This window comes from Myotis yumanensis, unplaced genomic scaffold, assembly GCF_028538775.1.
Source record: "Myotis yumanensis isolate MYYU_CA2020_CCGP unplaced genomic scaffold, mMyoYum1.0.hap1 SCAF_7, whole genome shotgun sequence".
Classification (NCBI taxonomy): Eukaryota; Metazoa; Chordata; class Mammalia; order Chiroptera; family Vespertilionidae; genus Myotis; species Myotis yumanensis.
The window spans coordinates 17036974-17060718 of record NW_027223758.1 but is presented as its reverse complement, the minus strand read 5'-3'; the positions used below and the strand labels follow the sequence as shown (position 1 = coordinate 17060718).

Here is a 23745-nt window from a genome sequence, read left to right as displayed (position 1 = left end):
GCCTCTTTGCACTTTTAGGCAGAATTTAATCTGTTGCCTAAATGTTAACTAAAGACCCGTCTGAAGAGGAAAAAGAAGAAGTTTGAAGATATGAGAGTTATACCAAGCAATTCATTCCCCTGATATAAAGAGGCAAACCTCCTATAAATGAGGTGAATCTATTCATTGGAGGCACTGGTTTTGAGTGTGTCTTGGATGAATATAGTAACAGAATTGTATTGCTCTCAAAAGGAATCTACTACAATTTCAAATTTTAAACTCCCTTTTTTTCAGTATTTGTTTCAGAAAGGAATTATGCCTTTAACATGGGTTGACTAGCTACACAGAAAGTTTATAGTTTATGCATATGAATTCTACAACAAGACAGCCTTTTAGGGTGAGTGGTAAGCTTTCCCCTACACCCCATCAGGAAACCGATGTCATGGATCACAATTTCTTCTGAGTCACAGGTTGTGACTCAGCGCTCTGGAAAGTAATGAGGTCCCATCTCAACAGCTGCCCCACCCCCAACAACCTGATTTGGATTAGCTCAGTGGTTCTCAACCTTCTGGCCCTTTAAATCCAGTTCCTCATGTTGTGACCCCAGCCATAAAATTATTTTCGTTGCTACTTCATAACTGTAATTTTGCTACTGTTATGAATCATAATGTAAATATCTGATATGCAGGATGGTCTTAGGCGACCCCTGTGAAAGGGTCATTCGACCGCCAAAGGGCTCGAGACCCACAAGTTGAGAACCGCTGGATTAGCTGGTCATCTGTTTCAGGCCCAGGTGTCTCTACTGTGGTTGGGAACCATGGCTCACGGAAATCTACTCAGACCATTTGGGATATTCCTTGTGCAGATCCAAAAAGAAATGTTGAGTGTCCCCTAGGTCTTTGCTACTCGAATGTGTGGATGGGTCTCTAACTGTCAGCTTTGACTAGAAAGAGAGACTTTGGAATTCCTATAAAACAGCATTGTCAGGTAGAACTTTCCTCAGCGTTGGAAACGTCCTATATCTGTGTGCAGCCGTCAGGGACCTGTGGCTGTTGAGCACCTGCAAAACGGCTCAAGGGGAAATTTTTTTTATCTTGTTGAACTTAATTGCATTCCCATTTAAAGAGCCACAGGTGATTGCAGTATTGGGCAGAGCAGGTAGAGAATATTAAAGGGCCATCCCAGCCCACAAAGGTCATAGCGTTTCTTCCAAGGTGTAGAGAGGATGCCCTTTCCGCTCTGACCCAGGTCACAGGCCAGCTGCCCTGAGCCTGGAGGCATGCCTTACAGCAGCGGTGCTCACACAGCGCTCCCTGGACCAGCGGCGCACCTGGCTGGTTGGAAATGCAGGATCTCGGGCCCAGGTAATGTTTACTCAAGCTCTGCGAGTAGATACCTGCTCTGCTCGCCAAAGGACACCCATTCCTAGGAGGTTACTCTGTAGTGTAGTGTCACTGGTCTCCATGTATTTTTGAGGAATTGCAAAATGGGGCAGGCATAGATGATGGTGAGGAGTGCGTTTGAAATTGGGAATGGGTTCGTGAGTTTAGAGAACAAAAGAGTAATATTTTAGCTCCAATAAGCCCTCATTTGGGTAGGGGTAAAGGAGTAACCACTGAAAAACTAAATAAAAGACCAAGATCTAACTCAGGATGTGTCCCACCTAATTTTCACGTTCTCTCTACATCAGATAGCTGCCAGATAGCGTACTAATATTGGAAATCCCCATGTTTTGTTGATAAACTAACCAGGTCTCATTTCCATGTTGAATTGGGAACTGATTCTATGCTTTTCCATAAAAAGCCCCACTGAATTTTGCCTCACTTGCAAGACTAGCACTTTCTCCTTTGAGACTATGGGTAAAAAAAAAGAAGAAGAAGAAGAAGAAGAAAGAAAAAGAAAAGGAAAAAAAGAAAAGAAAAGAAAGAAAGGTCAGCCAAAAAAATCATCGCATCTAGCCAAAGGGGGCAGAAAACAAAACAAGAGGAGAGGGGCTTACATAACAGCAATTTTTTGTAATAAGCATGGGGACAGGTCCCACGGGGAGGACATTTAGGCTGTAATTTTTGAAGGGATAATTGGGACCCAGCTGGACGGTGGTAAGGTTAGAAGCCAGAAGAAGGCACGGCCAGGAATTGGAGAAGCAAATGACTTGGTCCCCAGGATATTTCTTCACCCAGGGGAGCACCAGCAGTCATCTGGTGGTGGTGGTGTTATGTAATCATCTTAGTGTAGTCATCTGAGTGAGAATGAAAATCGGTCCTTGTGCAGTGCATAGAAGTAACTTACAGCTCTCTGCACCCCAAATTCTGGACACTTAGCACCAACAGCCCCTGAACTTTCTGTAGGGTTGACTGTTCCTTTCCTAGGGACCTCCATTCCCAGTACTCCTTTCCTTTACACCGCCCCCCCATCCAAATACAAAACAAAATAGTATATTGGTTTGTTTTGAGAATTTGTTTTAAATGCCCCTTTCACAGCTGTTCAGGCCATTGCAAGTACCTTGGCAATTGGATCCAATTATTTGATTGATACTAACATTCATCTCCTCCTCTTCTTATACAACAGCTGTTTTTTTAAAGATTCATTACAGAATTTCAGTTGCAAATAAGCACAAGAGGAAAACAAATGAGGTATTTTATTCTGGCATTTTATGTGACCCTACCCACAGGCGAGAGCAAAGCAGCGTGGGGATTTGTCCGTGGCCTCCTCTCGGGACCAGCAGGGGCCTGGCATCACAAAGCACATTACTGGCGCTTTGACAAATAACTTCTTCTATTCCACTGCCAAAACCACGATACAGATTAAAAGTCCAAACATGTGTCAAAGTATATATTCAAAAAGTTTTTCCAAATGACTCTCATGCAAAAATAAGGCAATAAGTATAGATTTAAGATTTATTAACTAATTATGGAAATCAATAAGATGGTGAAGCTGGTTCAAGGAGCACTTTGAGGACCTGGGTATTTATAACTATATGCAGGGATGGTGAAAAAATACTCCTAGATTTATGGCTGGTTAATGAAGGTCAGGGCAACCAAACCACAATCTACAGTGATCTTTGTTACCTGACAGAAATTGTCTGTTTCAGACAAGACCCACATGTTAACATTCTGATTCCTTAATCAATAATAGTGAGTCAAACAGAGGTACACATCCCCTAGATCACTCAATAGTCCTCAAACAATGTCAAAAGATGACAATGAAATGACAAGCTCACCTTAACCGTAGGCCCTCTCTTGGCCTTATTTTCAATTATGTGAAACTCCTATTAGTTTCAATCACAATCATTCACTATAAATGCATGTTTGCAAGTGATCAGCGAAGCAGGCCTAAAATCCCACTTGTTTCCTGGAATTTTCATTAAAAGCATTGCCTTTTCCTTTCCTGAAGTATCTTCTTTTGAAGTTTGCCCAAATATAGGATATCAACTTAAAGAAACTTAATGAAAGTAGCTGGATTCCTTTAACTTGCAAACATGCCTTTTTTCCTGCTGCACAATATCCACATTTTCATTTTAATAAAACACAGATCAGGGACAGTTGAGCTGAGTGTGTGTTCCAGACATGTCAGGATGAAGCAGGAAGGCTTTGCTGGATTGAATTAAAATGTATGTTTCATTTTTCAGATGAATTAAAGTTCTGTGATGCTTCTCATTTTAGTACAACACATGCATGAGACAGTGTAAAATCGAAACATTTATGTGACATGGTGTTCATTACTACTTTGAGAGATTCTACAATTTAAAAAAGAAAAAAAAAGAATTTAAGAATTATGAAGGTAGAGGTTCATTCTCAAATATTATTTTCCCTTTGATGATATTTGACATCTCAAAATAAGATGATGTAAGAGACAAACTGGTTATTTTAAAAGAGAACTGGTTTTTTTTCATACTTGTATTAATACAATGTTTCTACATTTGTTTTGCCATTTTTTATAGTGGACTACTTGTCTTTATCACTGGTTTCCCACTTGCATGCGTTAATTAGGAGTTTAAGAGAGGTAAGAGCACTTATTATTCTATTTTCACATATCTAAGTATTTATAAGCCAGCTTTTTATATTTGAAAAAATTATGGCTTTTGGTAAACCTAGGACAATTTTACAACTGTAATTCAAAGAATAACAACAAGATTTGTTGCCTTTTGACTGGTGTAGCCACTGTGGAGTTTCCTCAAAAATTTTAAAATGGAACTGTCATTTGACCCAGAGATCCCACCTCTGGGTTTATATCTTAAGAATCCTGAAAAGCTTTCAGAAAGAATGTATGCACCTCTCTGTTTACAACAGTGTCATTTACAATAGCCAAGATCTGGAAACAGCCCAAATGCCCATTGGTAGATGAGTGGATACAAAAGCTGTGATACACTTACACCATGGAATACTATGAGGCTGTAAAAAAGAAAGATTTCTTACCCTTTGTGACAGCATGGATGGATCTGGAGATTATTATGCTAAATGAAATAAGCCAGTCAGAGAAAGGCAAATATGACATGACCTCGCTCATATGTGGAATCTAATGAGCAAAATAAACTGATGAACAAAACAGGCTCAGAGATATGGATGAATGAAACAGACTGACATCTCGGGGGGGGGGGGGGGCGGGGGACAGAGATAAACCAAAGAATTAATGTGCATATACTATGCATAGCCCTTGGACATAGACAATAGTGGAGGAAGGCCTGGGGTAGGGCGGAGGCTGGGTGGAGGGGGCAAAAGAGGGGAGAATGGGAGACATCTGTAATACTGTCAACAACAACAAAAAAAGATTTGTGCATTTAGTTTTCTAATTGTCTTTTAGTTTACTTTGATAAAAGTAAATTTTGGTTGTGGATTGAATGTGTACACCTCCCCCCCCCCCCCCCAAAAAAAAAAAAAAATTAGTTCAAGTCCTATCCCCTGCTACCTGTGATTTTGACCTTATCTTGGAAATAGCCCTGGCAGATATAATCAAATGAAGATGAGATCACACTGGATTCAGGTGGGCCCTCGTTCAACAACTGGTGTCATAAGAAGAGGGAAATTTGGACACAGACACACAAGGAGATTACCATATGACTATGAGGCAGAGACTGCAGTTATGCAGCCATGAGCCAAGGAATGCCGAGGACTGCCAAAAGCCACGAAGGAGCTAAGAGCGAGGCACAGATTCTTCTTTGGGACCCCAAGAAGGAACCAATCCTAATTGATTTCAGACTTTTGGCCTTCAGAACTGCAAGAGAATAAATCTGTGTTGTTTTAAATCACCACGGGGTAATTTGTCACGGCCACCCTATGAAAATAATTCAATGATGATTCAGATAGCTACACTGAAATAACACCAAGTTTATCAACACACCAAGTCTCTTTGATTGGACCTTAACTATTTTACAGGAAAGAGTTGTAACTATTGGTAAACATGGGAAAATTGCACACACTTTTTAAGCCCTTTGTGTCCCTTTCCAGGTTGGGGCCATAGCACAAAAAGACAAGTAGGACACTGCAAGTTTGCCACTTCTGAACAGTGTTTCTATGGGAAATCCATTCCAGGCAGCACTTGGAGAGGCCAGGGCCCCAAAGCCGCTGCCCAGCACCTACACATAAACCCTTCCAAAGCCCCCAAGATGGGACTAGATACCTCTGTGTTCTGCCAGAGGTGGGGTTGACCATGGGTTTATGGGATGAGGTTTAGTCTAGGAGTTCAGGGGTCACTGTCTAATGGGGATAGGACACATAAGAGAGACTCAGACTTCTGCAACTTCTGCTCCAGTTTGCACTTATGTGAGGGGCTGAGGGCCGAAGCCAGTGGGGCAGGCAGAAGGGGAGGGGAGGGAGCTCCCGATGAAACATCATGTCCAATAGGGACAAGCAGCCAAAGCTCCTTTGGAAGGGGCAGAGGCTGGGGCCAGGGGAAGCAGACTTCCCCAAGGTGTATGGAGGATAATCACACTTCCAGCCTTTTGACATCGGGAAGCCAGTAAGGACACAGAGCACATGGGTGCTGGAGTGTATAGTGGCCACTTCTCACTCAGCTATGCACCAAGTGTCCACCCAAGGGGCTTCCTGCTTGAGAGTACCATCGTCCTCAGTGATCACTTGCTGCATGAGCCATGTTTTGGGACGCCAGCAAAAGAATAACCAGCTGATATGATTCTCCAAAACATGGCAGACCTCCTCTCATAGGAGACCAGGGAGGAAACTATTAGTCAACTCAGTCTCTCCCATCACTGCCCCAATCCATAGCCTGGGGCATGGATTCGGGGAGGCATCTGATGCAGGGGTAGCATTATTTATTTACTCTGGCATTTGCTGGCATGCCCTCTTTCTCTGCTCTTCTTCATTGGCCCATGCAGGTCCCTGCTGCCACCCTGGGAGGTGTGACGAGTCTTTGGAGTAGTCTTAGGTTCATGTGCCTCAATCCCTCATAGCTGTTTCTCCTGATCTCACATCATGTCAAGTGAAGGAGGACCTTGAAGTCTTCCCACTTCACTGGAGAGGAGATGCAGAGTCCCTTCTACCCTCAGATCTTCATCCTGTAGAACAGGGAATCTATAATTCCTCCTGATCGTGACTCAGACTTACCAGGGCCATTTGCGCCTTTCCTTCAGAGGACTTACATTTACACAACGTCTGGTTAAAACCATCATAGGTTGACTTTTTCATTCTTCCATACTCAGATGAGTAGCATCATTTTTTAAAATATATTTTATTGATTTTTTACAGAGAGGAAGGGAGAGGGATAGAGAATTAGAAACATCAAGGAGAGAGAAACATCGATCAGCTGCCTCCTGCACATCTCCTACTGGGGATGTGCCCGCAACCAAAGTACATGCACTTGACCGGAATCGAACCTGGGACCTTTCAGTCCGCAGGTCGACGCTCTATCCACTGAGCCAAACCGGTTAGGGCGAGTAGCATCATTTTTAAGTTTAGGATGCATCTTATGTGCCAGCTACAAAGTGCACTGGAATGTAAGAATTGCAAGATGTGCCCACTGACCAGCACCAGGTACATTCCAGAAGCGTGGGACACTTAGAGGTCAAACAGTAAGTTGCCTTTATTTTTCTAACCTTCACTTAGTACTCTGAATACACATGGACCTAATGGAAATAGTCCAGAATATATTAGAACATTCCCAATCATTTCCATTCACTGGAAAAGTGATGTCATAGTTTATTTCAGAACAGAACATATGGCCACTTGATGTTACCTCTTTGGGCCACCAGTGAGCACTATGAGAGCTACAGTTTCCCCATGATATAAATCAAGGGTCTCCAAGTCCTTCCATCTTCAGGGGTCCTCCTTTCCTTTAATATCCAAATAATATGTCTGTAGAGTTCCAAATGGCAGATCAATCACATGCATTTACTTCCCCACCCATCCTAAGTCCCCTTAAAATGAAAGTGAAGGGATACAAGAGGAATCAAATCCACCACAACAAAGAGATCTGTGTGACATTCATCAGAAATTTGAACTTCCAATAAAGTTAATGAAGAAAAAAGCAGATAAGAGGACACTGATGTATAAAATGGACGAAAGCAATGGATGAAAGATCCAGCTCAGACATATTCCTATGAATTTTACAACTTGGAGGATCAAGAAAGCCTTCAAATTAAGAAGGAAAGTATTGAACCTAGAGTGTCTGTTAGTCAAAATATCAGTCAAGCATGAAGACAAACTAAATATGTTTTCATCCATTCACACTCTGAAAGCCTCCCAGAGCCCCTCCTGAGATAAAATAAAACAAACTAAGAAGACCTGAGATCTAGAAAACAATTCATCTACCCCAGAACCACAGAGAAAAAGAGCCTCAGGAGTATAGTTCCCAACAAATGTAGCAAGTAAGCAATTGATATGAAAGCAGAAATGCAGAAGTCTCTGGAGGCACAGTTTTCTGAGAGAAAGTGGATTCCCTACAGCAGTTACTGTAATTGAAAGGCTGGATGTTTTGAAAGATCTGTGATGGTAAATGTTTTCTGTTGACAACATAAATAAGAAAATTTATTAAAAAGGAGAAAGGAAGGAAGAAAGGAAAAGGCAATTAGAAAGCTTTGTTGGTAGGAGACTATGTAAGAAAAGAAGGGTTCAAATATGAAGCAAACTGAAATGTAGCATGATCATGATTTTGAGGAATGGAAGTGGGGTCAACAAAAGAATTCATCGACGGTGATTCTGGAAATATTTTCCTTTAAGTGTCACAGGAATAGTGATGTTGGATTCACAGAAAAGGAAAATCAATCTTAGCCAATTATAAGGCTGTACAGTGAACTCTGGTTATGATGATGTTGATGTGTTTTATTGGTATTTAGTCTTTAGAATCAATCTATAAACAAGGTCTAGAAAATCCTATATAATAAAAGGCTAATATGCAAATCAACCAAACAGTGGAAAGACAAGTCGATATGATGCACACTGACCACCAGGAGGCAGATGCTCAATGCAGGAGCTGCCCCCTGGTGCTCAGTGCACACCCACAGGGGCAGCACTGCTCAGCCAGAAGCCTCCATGGCAGCGCTAAGGACCCCTCGGGGGATGTCTGACTGCCGGCTTAGGCCTGCTCCCCTAAGAAACCTTGATTGGAAGGAGACTATGTAAGAAAGTAAGGGTTCAAATATGAAGCAGACTGAAATGTAGCATGATCATGATTTTAAGGAATGGAAGTGGGGGCAAAAAAAGAGTTCATCAACCTTGATTCTGGAAACATTTTCTTGATTCTGGGGAGCTGGCCTAAGCTGGCAGTTGGACATCCCCCAAGGGGTCCCAGACTCCAAGAGAGCACAGGCCGGGCTGAAGGACCCTCCTACCCACCCCCACCCCCCAGTGTCATGCACTGGGCCTCTAGTTGAATTATAATTATAGAGCAGAATACCCATGTAAAAGTAAATATGTAATTGATAAAGATGATGGAGAAAAAAGTTCTACCACAGAGGTAGTCAGAAAACGCTTGTCCTCATCACAACCTTGTCTCTCCTGGGTCTATTGAGTTATGTTTTCAAGTGGTCACGCCTTGCACTGTCCCACCTCCACATCTTTGGCCTTGCCATTCCCTCTCTCCTCCTCTAGCCCCACTGAGCCTGTCCCTTAGACTCCAGCTCATGTCTCCACGTCTCCTCTGTGCTCCATGCTCCTATAGCAGCCTCAGCCTACAGAAATCTCACTGTACATATGGGAACCACTTGACAAAAACTCAAACGGACTTACCAGACAAATGATATAGAGAACATTCTCTTAATGCTGCTTATAAAATAAAAACACATGCAAAATATGATAGCAAAGGGAAATTTCCACTGCTAGCTTGGAAAATCTTTCTAAAAGCAGGAAATCTGATGTATCCTTAAATTAATATTCTTGATTATTTCAACTTTCAGAGCAAAAGCAATCAATACAAATCCTTCCTTATGTTCTACCCATAGTTTCTATTAATCACACTTAAACTGGGGACCTGCCCCTTTCCTCACAGAGAAGGGAGGAGTGAGCCCCATTCCCTGGGAGCACCTTGCTACCTGGATGGAGAATCCGTGGTTCTCATCAGGCCTGAGCGCTGGCATCACCTGGGGAACGTTTAAAAGTCCCAATGCCCAGACCATCCTGCAGACCAGTCACATCAGATTATTTGACTCCCTGGGCAGTTGCTATAGATCAGGGGTCCTCAAACTACGGCCCCCGGGCCACATGCAAATACGAATATTGTATTTGTTCCCATTTTGTTTTTTTACTTCAAAATAAGATATGTGCAATGTGCATAGGAATTTGTTCATAGTTTTTTTTTAAACTATAGTCCGGCCCTCCAACGGTCTGAGGGACAGTGAACTGGCCCCCTGTTTAAAAATTTTGAGGACCCCTGCTATAGATAGTGTTGTGGATCTAACCAGGAGGTCACCTTTTAAATTCCCAGTCAGCATCATGTTATTAAAACTGGGCCAGGTCACCAGAGGTTTGTGTTAAAAGCTTCCAGGTGACTCTGGTGTGCAGCAAGCCTCAGAGCCGATTTAAAGGCTGCAGCTTCAGGCAGTGACTCTTCTAGAACCTCGGCCACATATTAGAATCACCTGGTAGCTATAAAGCTACTTGTGCCTGTGCCCCACCTTAGAGACTCTAATTTAACAGTCTGAGGTGTTACCTGGGCATCGAGATGTTAGAAAACTCCAGGTGATTGTAACATACAGGTCAAGGTTGAGACCTCTGCCCTAGCATATAACAGAGCAGTAATGGGGAGAAAGAAATAGGTGAAAGACCCCCAAGGCAGGAGCTGGAGCCCCCCCCCCCCCCCCCCCCCCCCACACACACACAAAGGAAGCAGTAGAAGTTCCTTACCCACAGAAATCAGCCACAACAGCCTGGATGCGGGTGTTAGAGGCTATTAGGGCTGCACAAAAGTCTGCTTCAGTGAGAAGTCATTATTAGAAAGGCTTCTGGAGACCAATGGCCTGTGGGCATTCCTTCACCCAGACCCTAGAGCAGCGGTTCTCAACCTGTGGGTCGCGACCCCTTTGGGGGTCGAACGACCCTTTCACAGGGGTCGCCTAAGACCATCGGAAAACACATATATAATTACATATTGTTTTTGTGATTAATCACTATGCTTTAATTATGTTCAATTTGTAACAATGAAAATACATCCCGCATATCAGATATTTACATTACGATTCATAACAGTAGCAAAATTACAGTTATGAAGTAGCAATGAAAATAATTTTATGGTTGGGGGTCACCACTACATGAGGAACTGTATTAAAGGGTCGCAGCATTAGGAAGGATGAGAACCACTGCCTTAGAGCCAAGCTGGAGTGATCAGCAGTGTTCCCCAGGGCCTGGGACACTGCTCATGGCTCATCCTCTCCCACTGTGGTAGACAGAATCCTAAGTGGAAGGAAAATGCCCTATGGTGTCTACCCCTGGAGTTGTGCCCTATCATCTTCTCCTCTCCAGTTTGGACAATATTCCAATGCTTCTAGCCAATGGACTATGGCAAAGGTATGATGCCACTCTTGTGAATACATAATGACATATATAAAAACTCCGTATTACTAGAATGCATGAGAGTGAGAGACACTCTTCGCTGGCCCAGAAGAAGTAGACTAGCATGTTGTGAACAGCCTGTGGAGAGGGCCACGGGCTGGGAGATGCAGCCTGTCTCTAGGAACTAAAAGACTGAATATGCAAAGGAACCTTATGTAGACATAGAACTCCAACCCACATTCTGCAGTGAGCAGCCCAGGAAACCAACCCATTATCTTAACCAGCCCACAAAGTCAGTGCTATTAGTATCTACAGTATAAGTCAGACTTGTGGGAATTCACAACACTATCTATAGCAACTGGCCCAGGGACCAAACGATAACCCTTGTAATAATTGGTCCAAAATAACCAGAACTTGATTAATAACTGACAGCTTCCTCATTTGGTCTCCGTTTCCAACTAGGGGCCAAATATACTCCCCTGACCAGTCACGTAGAATCCTGGCTGCTAGGGAGCCTGATTCCAGCTCCCCAGGCCAAAAGTTTCCAATTACGGCACATGTGAACTGACACCTCCTTTCTCCGCTGTAAATCTTTCCCATTCCTCTGCCTGCCTTTGAGTCCCTGCCAAATGCAAGTGATGGTGGCCTACTCCCTTGCTGTAGCAAGCTCTGATCAATGGCTTTTGCTTGATCATTGTTTCCACCGGGCAAAGAGCCTCAGTCACACAGCTGTAAGGAAGTGAATTCTGGATGAGAGTTCAGAGGTCTTGGCTGAGGCCGTAGCCCCGGCCAACACCTGGATTGAAGCCTTGTGAGACCTTGGGGCAGGGAACCCCAGCTAAGCTGTACCCAGACTCTTGAGCCATGGAAGCTGTGAGATAATAAATATGTGCTGTTTTTAAGCCACTACATTTATGGTAATTTGTTATGTGGCAATAGGAAACATATCTTTAAACTCATGGGGAGCAACATGGATGGGAGCTAACCTTTGACACAATACATATGCCAGGTAGAATAGTCAGTACCTTCAGAGTATCATCAGTTCTCCGGCCAAAGTACCATATGCCTGAGGAGTACCACAGCCAAAAATGATCTAAAGACTAAGGTCAAACAAGAAATCAAAATATTAAATATCTAAATTCACTTTTATACTTCTAATTCTCTTTATACAATTTTATATATAAAGTTAATGTATTTTCTCTAACAAAGTAATACACTGTTTTAAGTATTCAGACTGTTCATAAACATACTACAACTTGAAAGATTAAAATGTCAATAATCGCACACTCCAGAGATAATCACTGACTCCTTTTAGATTTTGAAACAAAGATAAAAGTAAATAAATAAAATATGTAATTGTGCCAAATGCCCTTCCTGCTAAGAACTACCTCCTTATGCCCAGCTGGTGTGGCTCAGTGGTTGAGCATCAACCCATGAACCAGGAGGTCCCTGATTAGATTTCCAGTCAGGGCACATGCCCTGGTTTTGAGCTTGATTCCCAGGAGGGGGAATGCAGGAGGCAGCTGATTGATGTCTCATCAATATTTCTATCTCTCTCCCTCTCCCTTTCTCTCTCTCTAAAAGTCAATAAAAACATTAAAAAAAAAAAAAAAAAAGAACCACCTCCCTCTACTCAGTGGTTCTTAACCTTCTGGCCCTTTAAATACAGTTCCTTATGTTGTGACTCAACCATAAAATTATTTTCGTTGCTACTTCATAACTGTAATGTTGCTACTGTTATGAATCATAATGTAAATATCTGCTATGCAGGATGGTCTTAGGCGACCCCTGTGAAAGGGTCGTTCGACCGCCAAAGGGGTCACGACCCACAGGTTGAGAACCGCTGCTCTACATGAACCACATCTTTGGAAAAGGAAATGGGCATTTCTAACTACCACCTAACTACTAGATAAGTCCTAACACTAGGAATTAGTTAACTATCCACTGATATTCTTCACCTGTCTCCCAGGGTTGCTATGGGAATTGAGCAAGGTAATGTCACCAGGACCACTGCAGACTAGTAAAGAAAGAATCACCATAATTACTATGATGATGATTTTACAGCTCAGACACTGGAGTCTAAAACCCCTCTTTTCAAGTCATTATATGTGCACAAGACATTCACTTCTACTTGCCCTGCTCAACAGAAGAGAGAAATTGCTGCATTGCCAGCTCTGGGCAATGTTCCTGTAGCCAATGCTGCTGGGTTTCCTTTAGAGGGGAAATGGCTTCATTAGAAATGACATCTCTTGGCTAGCGGGTCCACAGCTGACAAAAGTGCCCCTAGAGCACTTGTGATCTCTGTGGCTGACTGGAGTGCCACTTCAGACTCCGGGTACCCTGGGGTGGGACGTCCAACCTGCCAAAAGGGAGCTAAGTCTGTGAGGTCCAACATGCGTTCTTTTCTTTTCTTTTTTTAAAATATATTTTATTGATTTTTTACAGAGAGGAAAGGAGAGGGATAGAGAGTTAGAAACATCGATCAGCTGCCTCCTGCACACTCCCTACTGGGTATGTGCCCGCAAACAAGGTACATGCCTTTGACCGGAATCAAACCTGGGATCTTTCAGTCCGCAGGCCAACGCTCTATCCACTGAGCCAAACCGGTTAGGGCAACAGCATGCGTTATTTTCGTGTTGTTTTTATCCTCTGAGTTTTCTCTGGATAAAAACAGAAAACTGTTTTATTTTTTAAATATATTTTTATTGATTTCAGAGAGGAAGGGAAAGGGAGAGAAAGATAGAAACATCAATGGTGAGAGAGAATCATTGGTTGGCTGCCTCCTGCATGCCCCCTACTGGGGATTGAGCCTGCAACCTGGGCATGTGCCCTGACCAGAATGGAACCGTGACCTCCTGATTCATAGGTCCATGCTCATCCACTGAGGCACGCCAGCCGGGCGTGACCACCTGTTTTAAATTGTGGCCTCTGCACCACCTGCTCTTTCTCTTCCCAGGTTAATTTTTCTCCATGGCACAAATTTTCCATGTTTATCTGACTTAATTGCCTCTCTCTTCCTGTTATAATCTGAACTCCATGACAGCGTGGTGTTTTGTTTTTTGGTTCACTGCTGTAGCCCCAATTTTGCCTGCAATAGTACTTGGCACCTAGTAGCTACTCAATAAATAATTTTGAATAAATAACCCCAACCCATCTCTACAGTAAAAGATGTTTTCCTTGGGGAGGAAAGGGCCAATGGGCCCCAGTCCTGGAACTGATTGAACTTGTGGGGACATCCATGGGGCAAGGTTACCAAGATAAGGAAGTTTTTAAGAGGGTGAATGGAAAGAGAGAAAGAGGAAGGCACGGAAAGAAGCAGAAGCCACATAGTTTCAGCATTTACCTGGGACGCTGTCTATCAAATAGATTCACTGTTAGGCTGAAGAAGGGACAAAAGAGGGAGGAGGTGAGGCCAGGTGTGCCTCTGTTCACCTCTTCCTTTCACTCACATATTCAACTTCTTACGAATTCCTGTCAGTTCAAAATAGAGTCATGCGCTGCAGAATTATGTTTAAGATGCTGGTCTGATAAGATAACAGCTGAAAAATTCCTATTGCCTCTTTATGTCATAGCTGTCTTAACATCATTGCGCAAAGGTTGCAAAAATCAACAAGGATGTGGTTACTGGTAAACAACTTCAACGTGAGTGTGGTTAGGATGACACTGAGGAGCTCCCAGAGGTGGTTCCTGCGGTTTTGACTAATGCGGAGTTCTTGGAACTGGAATAGCAATGCATAGGTAAAGAAGAGGCAGGAGAAATTAAACTACAGGAGAAGTAAAGAAAGAAGCCCAAAGAAAATTCAGTGAAGGGTTTGGCAGAAAGTTTTGCAGACCTCAACAAGATTCTTAAAAAGTTTGAGAATGACCTGGCCAGTGTGGCTCAGTTGGTTGGGCTTCATCCTGTGAACCAGAAGGTTGCTGGTTTGTTTCCAGTTAGGGCATGTTCCCTGGTTGTGGGACCAATCCCCTATAGGGGGCATGCAGAGGCATCCAAACCATGTTTCTCTCTCATCAATGTTTCTTTCTAAAAAAAAAAAAAAAAAAAAAATTTTTTTTCTTCTGGGAATATATCCCAAGAAATCAGAAAGGACATATGCACCCCTATGTTCATAGCAGCACAATTTATAATAGCTAAGATTTGGAAACAGCCTAAATGCCCATCAGCAGATGAGTGAATTAGAAAACTGTGGTACATCTACACAATGGAATACTACGCTGCTATAAAAAAGAGGGAATTCATTTGCAGCAGCATGGATGGAACTGGAGAGCATTATGCTAAGTGAAATAAGCCAGGCAGTGAAAGAAAAATACCACATGAACTCACTCATTTATGGATAATAAAGAACATTATAACCTGATGAACAAAAAGATAGATACTGAGGCAGAGATGCATCAAACAGACTGTCAAAGTACAGCAGGAAGGCTGGGGAGTGTTGGAGGGGAGGGGGGGTGTAAAAGATCAACCAAAGGACTTGAATGCATGCATATAAGCATAACCAATGGACATAAGACACTGGGGGGGGGGGGGGGGAGATGAGGGCATGTGCCGGGGGATAGGGGAGGTCGGGGGAAGGTCAATGGTGAAAAAACGAGATATATGTACTACTATCTGTAATACTTTAAACAATAAAATAAAATTAAAAAAACAAAAATAAAATGAGAAAATTTTTTTTTTAAGTTTTTAAACATGAACCTCCAACACTGAAAAGGTTTTCTTATTAGAGAGGAATGTTCATGGTGCATTATCTACTTACAAGCAAATCCTATATAATAAAAGGCTAATATGCAAATAGACTGAATGGCGGAACAACCAGTCTCTATGATGTGCGCTGACCACCAAGGGGGTGCGCTCGGAACCATGGCAGTGGGCGTTGGCAGCAGGCAGCAGAGTGTGGAACATAGTGGGCACACGCTGTGGAGGGATGGTGGGGCAGGTGAGTGGGGCACCAGACCACGACGGGGTGCCAATTGCTGTCATCTGGGCAAGCCTCTGGTGGTTACTGAAAATTCTTTGTTCCCGCACTCCAGGGTCCTGCCCAATACTTGCACCTGCTGTCGTCTGTGTGGGAGTGGAAGCGGCAGGAGCGAGACTGCCGGCAGACAGGGAACCGAGCTATGGCCGGAGGGGCCTTGGCAGGAGGGCGGGGGCACAGAGGATGGGCTGAGACCCGCCCCTGTGCCCACTGCAGCCTCGTGGCCCACAATTCCTTTCAAGGTGCATGAATTTGTGCACTGGGCCCCTAGTCTATGATTTAAAAAAAAAAAAGGAACAAAGCAAGGAAACCACCATGGACATATTTCTATAAAGAGTGACACCTCCTTAAAAAGAGCCTCAGGAAGGTTCTTCAGGGGTTATTCCAGAAAAAGCCATTGTTATCATAGGAGATGACCCCTCCATGCATGTTAAGGCCCTGGAGACTTTCCAATGGGACCAGATAATGGAGGTGGAAGTCAGCGTTACTGGTGATCCTGACCCTGTGTAGGCCTAGGTTCATGTGTGTATTTCTGTCTTACTTTTTAACAAAAACATTTAAAACGTAAAAAAAAGGAAATATTTTTAAAATGGGAAAAGCTTATAGAATGCTATAAAAATATTTTTGTACATCTGTACAATGTGTTTGTGTTCTAAGCTAAGTGTTATTACAAGGGTCAAAAACCAAAAAGTTTATAAAGTAAAAATGTTGCAGTGAGTGAAATAATTTATTATTGAAGAAAAAAACTTTTTAAAGTTAGTGTAGCACAAGTGTATAGTGTTTATAAAGTCCACAATAATGTCCAGTGAGGTCCTGGACTAGACCTTCACATTCACTTACCACTCACTCGCTCATCCAGAGCAACTCCCAGTCCTCCAAGCTCCATGCATGGTAAGTGCCACATATAGGTGTACATTTTTATCTCTTATACCGTATTTTTACTGTACCTTTTCTTTGTTTAGATACACAAATACTTACCAGTGTGTCATCATTGACAAGAGTATTCAGTACAGTAGCATGTTGTATGGGCTTGTAGCCTAGAAGCAATAGGCTATATTACATAGCCTTGGTGTGTAGTGTCAACATAAAAAATGTCCAAACCTGCCCTGGCTGGTTTGGCTCCGTGGATAGAGCATCAGCCTGCAGACTGAAGGGTCCTGTGTTTGATTCCAGTCAAGAACACATGCCTGGGTTGTGGGTTCACTCCCCAGTAGGGGGCGTGCAGGAGGCAGCCCATCAATGATTCTCTCACATCGTTGATGTTTCTCTCTCTCTCTCCCTCCCTCCTTGTCCCTTCCTCTCTGAAACCAATAAAAAAAAAAATTTAAACAATGTCCAAACCTGTAAGACTTTTTATGAGTTTATTTGAGCCAAACTGACAATTTCTGGGAAAAAAGGAAATTACTTTGACATTCCAAAGGTGTGTCATCAGGTATGTTATCTTAGATGCAAAGATTGACCGCTGTTAGGGAAAAATTCCAGCCAAGGACGTGACTAATGCCATGAACTGCTTTTAGTTAGAAAGTGTGTATGCACACTGTGATTGTTTGCAGCTGCCGGCACCTGCCCCCACTCCCCTCCAGAAAGTCAGCCTCACCAGAGCAGGAAGATCTTTCTGTTGCCAGCACGCCCCTAGCATTGACTCAGTGCCTGGAGCATAGCAGGTGCTCAATTATTGATTGAATGAGTGTCTTGGAACAGAACCCTGGGTGCAGTGGGTTATTTTCCCGCGAGCTGAGCTGATTATAAATGATAAATAAATCTTGGTATTTAGAAGGCAGGGTTCACAAGAACTAACACCAATAAAAGTTTTTTTCTGCTGCTGATCTGAAGAAGAACAAGAATACATTCTTTCTCTGTTTTTGTTTGTTTGTTGCTTCTGTCCAAAACAGGTGTCCTTGCTCTTTTTGCAACACTGGCTTCTTCGGTAACTCGACCACTGCCAGCAGTTTCTCCCCCAAGGAGCTCTCGCCCGGGGGCAGGTGGGAAAACTCGGCAGGAAGCGCACCAGGGACCGGCCGGACTCGGTTCCCGGCGGGGGCAGCTCCCACCCTCCCAGCCCGTCCCTGTCCCCTCCGGGGTGTGATAAAGGTCTCCCAGCGCAGAGCAAGCCCCATCCCGCCGCTGATTTCCCGAGCCGGGCGGGGCTGGGCGGCCCCCTTCCCCGCGACCACGGAACAAAACACGCAGCGGCGGGGGCCGCGGCCGCCAGGGCTCCCCGTGCGGGTCGGAGGCGGGACAAAGGGCCGCGCCGCGCCGCGCAGGCCTCCGCCAACCGCGCGTCCAGCCCCGTCTGCGGAGGGCGGCCGGCCGTCCCGGGAGGGTCCGCGCGCGTTGGCGCTGCCCTACAATGAACGGGAAGGAAGGAGACGGGGAAGAAGCTCGGAGGAGAGAACAGCGGCCGCCCCGCGGGAGTGCAGAAGAGGGGCGGCTGCGCCCCGAAGCCCGCCGGGCCAAGTTTGCTCCGGGTTAGTAAACTTCTTGGTCCCGGCTCCCCCACGTAGCAGCCGGGCTCCCGGTCCCAGGGTGAGTGCGGCGGCTGCACGTCGGGAGGGGCGGGGAGTGCGCGGCACTAGGGGGGTGGCGGGACCCCGGGTTGCGCAGGCGCCTTCTCGCCCCTCAAATCACCCCCTCGAGGTGCTGGGGGTGGGGGGTGGCTACTAGCGCTGGAGCCGAGGGAGGGCCGGAGGCTGACACAAAGCCCTTCCCTCCCCTCCCCTCCCCTCCTCCTTTTCCCTCCTCCCTTCTCCTCTCCTCTCTTCTTCCTCCTCCCCCTTCTCCTCCTCCCGCTCCTCCCCGGTGGGGAAGCCCAGCCCCGCGCTAGTCCGCGGGGCTACCGGTCTCCCCCGCTTCCCGGACTGCGGGGAGGTCCTGAGCGAGGTAAGGGGCGGCGGCCGCGGAGACCCCACCCCTCGTGCCCGCACCCAGCGCCCTGGAAGACGCCGGGGTGCGGGCGGGGTCTCTGCGGGTTTCAGGGCGCGGGGGTGCTGCTCTTCAAACTCTTCTCCCCTCCGGGGAGACCTGGGGAGGGTGCAGCCGGCGGCCTCGGAGGTCGTGGGGGCCGATGGGGGAGGAGGCGCCGGGGAGTGGGGGAGCCCGGACGGGGCAGGGTGACGTTACGGCGCTGCGAGGCGGCCGCTGCTCCGGGCCGGGTCATGGGGAATCCTCAGCTGACCTTTGCGGGGTGGCGTGCGGGGCGGCTAGGAGGTGGCGGCGCGGTGGCCCGAGGAGCAGGGGGTGTGCGTGCGCGCGGAGGAGGAGGAGGAGGAGGAGGAGGAGGAGGAGGAGGAGGAGGAGGAGGGGGACCTTTGTGGAGTTCTACCTGCGGGGACGCCTACGGGGTGTCAAGTGCGCGCGGGCGGGAGCGGGCGTCGCACAGCTCGGGTGCGGGGCGCGGACCTGGTCCGTGCGCCCCGCCTGAGCGCTAGGCGGACGCTCTGGGCCGAGGTTTGCTCCCTCGGGAATTAGCCTCAGCAGGAGGGGGTCGGTGAGTCCTGGCTGGGGGCGATTGGGCTGCAGCGGTGATTGATGGCGCTGCTGGCGGAGGAGCAGCCCAGGGTTCCTGCCTGGAAGGGATAGGGCCACTTTCCCACTTTGAGGCCTCCACCCTTGGCCTCTATTCCCACGGCTCAGCATCCACCCACCCGTCACAGGGCGCCCCTCGACGGCCGGGAGACTGCAGGGTTTGCAGAATTCGGCTTTAGAGCCTCTGAGATGTTGCCAAGAAATACAGGGCAATACCGGCCCCCTGGGCCCCAAGAGGCTCCTCTCTTCTTAAAGCTCTCAAATCCTCAGGGCTTTCCGAATTCAGCCAGGAGGCCCACGCTGACCTCGCTGGTAGTGGAGCCGCACTTGCTTGCAAGCCTGCGAGTTTCAGGCTCGCTGGGGTTTCTTAGGAACATCCTGTTATCAACAAGGAAACCTCAGCATTCTTCAACCAGCAGGACTGTGTAAATATTGCAGCAAAAATAAACACTTGGTGGTTCTCAGTAATTAAGATAAATAGTATTTTAAAGCAACATTTTAAAAGTCAAATATAATGTAAAAAAGCCACGAGGAATAAAATGCCAACATTTTAAATAAAGATGGGTGGGTGTGATGACCCTGCATCTTGTGCAATGGGAACAGTTCTTTCCAGACACCCTCCCTGTGTCTACTCCCCACTTGGAGGGTTATGAGGGTTAGAACATAAACATGCAACAGATTAGGCAGTGCTGGCTGTCTATACAGTCAGGTTTTTTGACTGTGCAGCTTTTATTTACTTTTTACCTAGTTCAAATACGGGAGAATGTTTTGATAAGTGTACAGAGAGGCACACATTTTCCCTTTTGCCTCAGGTTCCAATTTGTCTCTCCCACATTGGTGAGTTCCCAGTGCTCTGGAACCTCCCTGGAGGGTATCAGGAGCCAGGGATTGGGAGGGGCCTGGATGGTGAGAGGCCATTGCCTTTGGGACTGAAGAAGAAAGCTGGAGACAGTAGCCTTGAGGTTTAAGAAATCTGCTCTCAGCAGTTGGAAGCTGGGGACATGAGAGAAGGCCCAGCCTGCTACCGGACTTCCTTGTCTAGTGACATTCTCCTGCAGATTAAGCAGAAAAAAATTAAAATAGCCCACACTTGACCCTCATGCAGGAGTAGATGGCAGGAACTTGACTCCCTGTAGGGCTATGGTATGTGTTGGTTTTAGAGATAACTTCCCAACAGCCTTTCTATCTCCACCCAATGTCTCCCAGCCTTTTTAGGGGTCACTATTCCAAAGAGGAGTTCTACTCTCAAGAAACAACCTCCTTAACCGAGCTAAGTCTCTTCCTCTGCTTGGAAGAGATAGATAAGTTATTTCTCCTCCTTGCAAGGGGGCCCATTCTCCACATACTCCCCACATGATATCATTTTGGCATTATGTCCGACTCCCCCTGTCCATCCAACCCTCCTAATGATCCTTCAAGATTCCTAAGATTTCAGCTGGGAAGCTTTCCCTGACTTCCCTCCTCCTTTTCCTGGCCAGGCACCCACTTCAGAATCCCAGAATTACTTGTATCTGTATCTCTTATGAGCAGTATGCATTGGACCCCACTTGCCCACTGTCTGAATTTCCTGAGGTCGAAAACCAGGTCATAGCTCTTCCTGATTAGCACTCAAAGAATGGGTTTTGAAAGAATGAACAAAAATATCCCTTTATAAATGCATTTTAAAAAAATCTGCACCTGAGGATATGTTTTTCATTGACTTTAGAGAGAAGGGGAGAGAAACACTAATATGAGAGCATAACATGTATTGGTTGCCTCTGGCATGAACCTGACCAGGGATCAAACCTGCAACCTGGGTATGTGCCCTGACTGGGAATCGAACCTGTAACACTTTAGTACACAGGACAATGTGCCAACCAACTGAGCCACACTGGTCAGGACTATAAATGCATTTTGAGGAGTTACATAACAAGAAGTATATCATTAGCAGGGAATCATATTTTTATGGCACTTTTATAAAGTGCTCTTAGACAGGATGCCTCATATGTTTCTCAAAACAATGTTATTAATTCCATTTGTAGGTGAGAAAGGAGAGGCCTGGAGAGGTCCCAGTACCAAAGCTAAAACCAGGGCTTAGATCCAGTAATCATTTCGCTGTACCACAGCTGACTCGCTAGAGGCGGCTGTGCTCAGAGGAGAATTTACCCCAGTTGAGTTTTAGGATGAAACTTTGCTAAAGAATTACTAAAGAGTCGCAGTGTTAAAATACATATATGAGAGTAAATCTAGAGTGAATTTTTGGTCTGCCAGTTTCTGTGACCCTGGTTAACATGAGTCAGTTCTCCAGGTTTGACCAGATCTGAGGGAGCTGAGGAGTCAGATAAAAAAGGCAAACAGGCCCTAGAGAGCTCTGTCTTCATGCTGCCCGGAGGCCTGCAGACCTCACTCAGCCTCTCCTGAGAATGCCTCAGATGCAGCCGTGTCTGTGGAATGGCATTTAGGGGTTCTGAGACTGATGGCTCATTGGGTTGATCACCTCCATTGAATGGGAAACACACCTGAGTTTTCATTTGTCTCACTTCCTCTCTCCTGGGGAGCGGGCAGTGTGGATGGTGTCAATGTCTGTTCATGACAAGGTAGCAACAATCACTCACTGGGTGCCTCCGGCCTGGAACAAAGGGCTGCTGATGGTAGCCCCCAGCTCATGTGCACCCATTGTTTAAAATCAGGTGTGTGTGTTTTTTTAATTTATTGGGGTGACATTGGTCAACCTGAACAGACGGTTTTCAGGTGTAGGTTTCTATGTTACAAGATCTGTGTATTGCGCCGTGTGCCTACCAGCCAAAGTCAAATCTTATGTTTTTAAAAAGACTTTGCTTACAACCTACTATGGTACTTTCAGGCACTTTTCACAGATCTGTAACCCTGGCTGTTAAGGCTTTATTGCATTTAAGAGAGGAGGTGAACTGAGGAAGCTGAGATTCCTATTTCAGGAGTTCAGTGAAGAATTGTGGGCTAGCAGAGGAGCGGAGCCATGGGAAGTAATACCGTAATCCGTAACTGGGTGAATTTATTGTCTACCTGCAGTTATTTCTACATCTCCAGCTCTGAGCAAATTTATCTCTAGATTCGTCTCATAGAGTTTTCCAAAGTGTGAAAAGTGGCGGCTGATATCTGTATTGAATAAAGTGGTGTCATAGAAGTCAAGGAAAGGAATGTTTTGAGAAATATTCACATACACACCTATCAAATGGTGTGTATGTGTGTGTGTGTTCAGCAACTGTGTGTGTGTGGGTGCGCGTGCACACATGATTGCACACTCACGCACTCCTGCATTTGTGGCCATGGAAGAGAATGGGGAGGAAATACCGAGTGTGATTTTTAACCTGTTGAGTTTAAAAGTTCTGTATGTTACCCAGATAGAAATTTTCCATAAGTAGCTGGAGAAACCGGAAGTCATTGAGACACGGAAGCTGTCTCCAGTTGATGAACTTAGCCAGAGTGAGGCCACAGGAGGAACAGAAAGGTCAAAGCACAATTTGCTTTGGATATGGATTCAGGCAAAGAAAGGGATTGTGAAGCCAGGGAGTGGGAGGAAGAGCCTGCATTGATGAGCAGGACCATCCAGAACCTTCCACCTGCCTGCTTATGGCCAGCATCTGCCGTGATTGGTCAGGACCCAGGCTGAACCCAAGTTGTGAAGTATTTTTAATATCATCCCTGAGAAGTGCTGAGTGTCAGCTGAGAGTGAAAGGAACCATACAAGTTAGTACAATCTCTAGCAAACCCACTCAACAGCATTATCAAATATTGATTGATTGAGTGTATGAATGATTTAATGACAGTGGTTTTTGGAGTAGAAACTATTTTATTTTATTTTTGTTAATCCTCACCTGAGGTTATTTTTTTTCCATTGATTTTTTTAGAGAGAGTGGAAGGGAAGGAGGCAGAGGGTGAGAGAGAAGCATTAATGTGAGAGAGACATATTGATTGGTTGCCTCCTGCACATGCCCTCATTGGGACTGGAGATCGAACTTGTGGCCCTTCAATCTGCAGGCTGACATTCTAACCACTGAGAAACACTGGCCAGAGCTAGAAACTAGTTTAATGGTTTCGTGAAAGCCATTTTGTAGAAGACTCTCAGAAAATAAAATTGGATTTTTGGGGGAGTGGGATATGAGGCTATGGACATTTCATCCTTATTCTGGACAAGAATCCTTGGTGGCAGCAACTTGTCAGTAACTTTGAATCCTACTGAGAGTTGTAGGAAAAGTTATAAAGGCATGCTGATTTGTATTTCAAAACCATCTGTAAGATTGATTGAAATGATGTGGCCAAGCTTTATAGCATCCAAATGAGAAGCAAATTCATGAGGTGTTCTAATTGCTGCT

The 23745-nt window shown here is 45.3% G+C and overlaps 1 protein-coding gene across 3 annotated transcripts in view; it reads left to right on the top strand.

The window, feature by feature from the left end:
• The first annotated feature begins 18256 nt into the window (after positions 1-18256).
• RIN2 (Ras and Rab interactor 2) overlaps positions 18257-23745 on the top strand; it is a 225786-nt gene continuing 220297 nt past the window's right edge. For 2 of the 3 annotated variants that reach the window (XM_070419847.1, XM_070419838.1), the window contains exon 1: positions 18688-18769. The gene's annotated coding sequence lies outside the window, so the exon portion shown is untranslated. Of the gene's footprint in view, positions 18358-18687; positions 18770-23745 lie in introns of those variants that run through there. The other variant, XM_070419840.1, reaches the window with a different exon arrangement.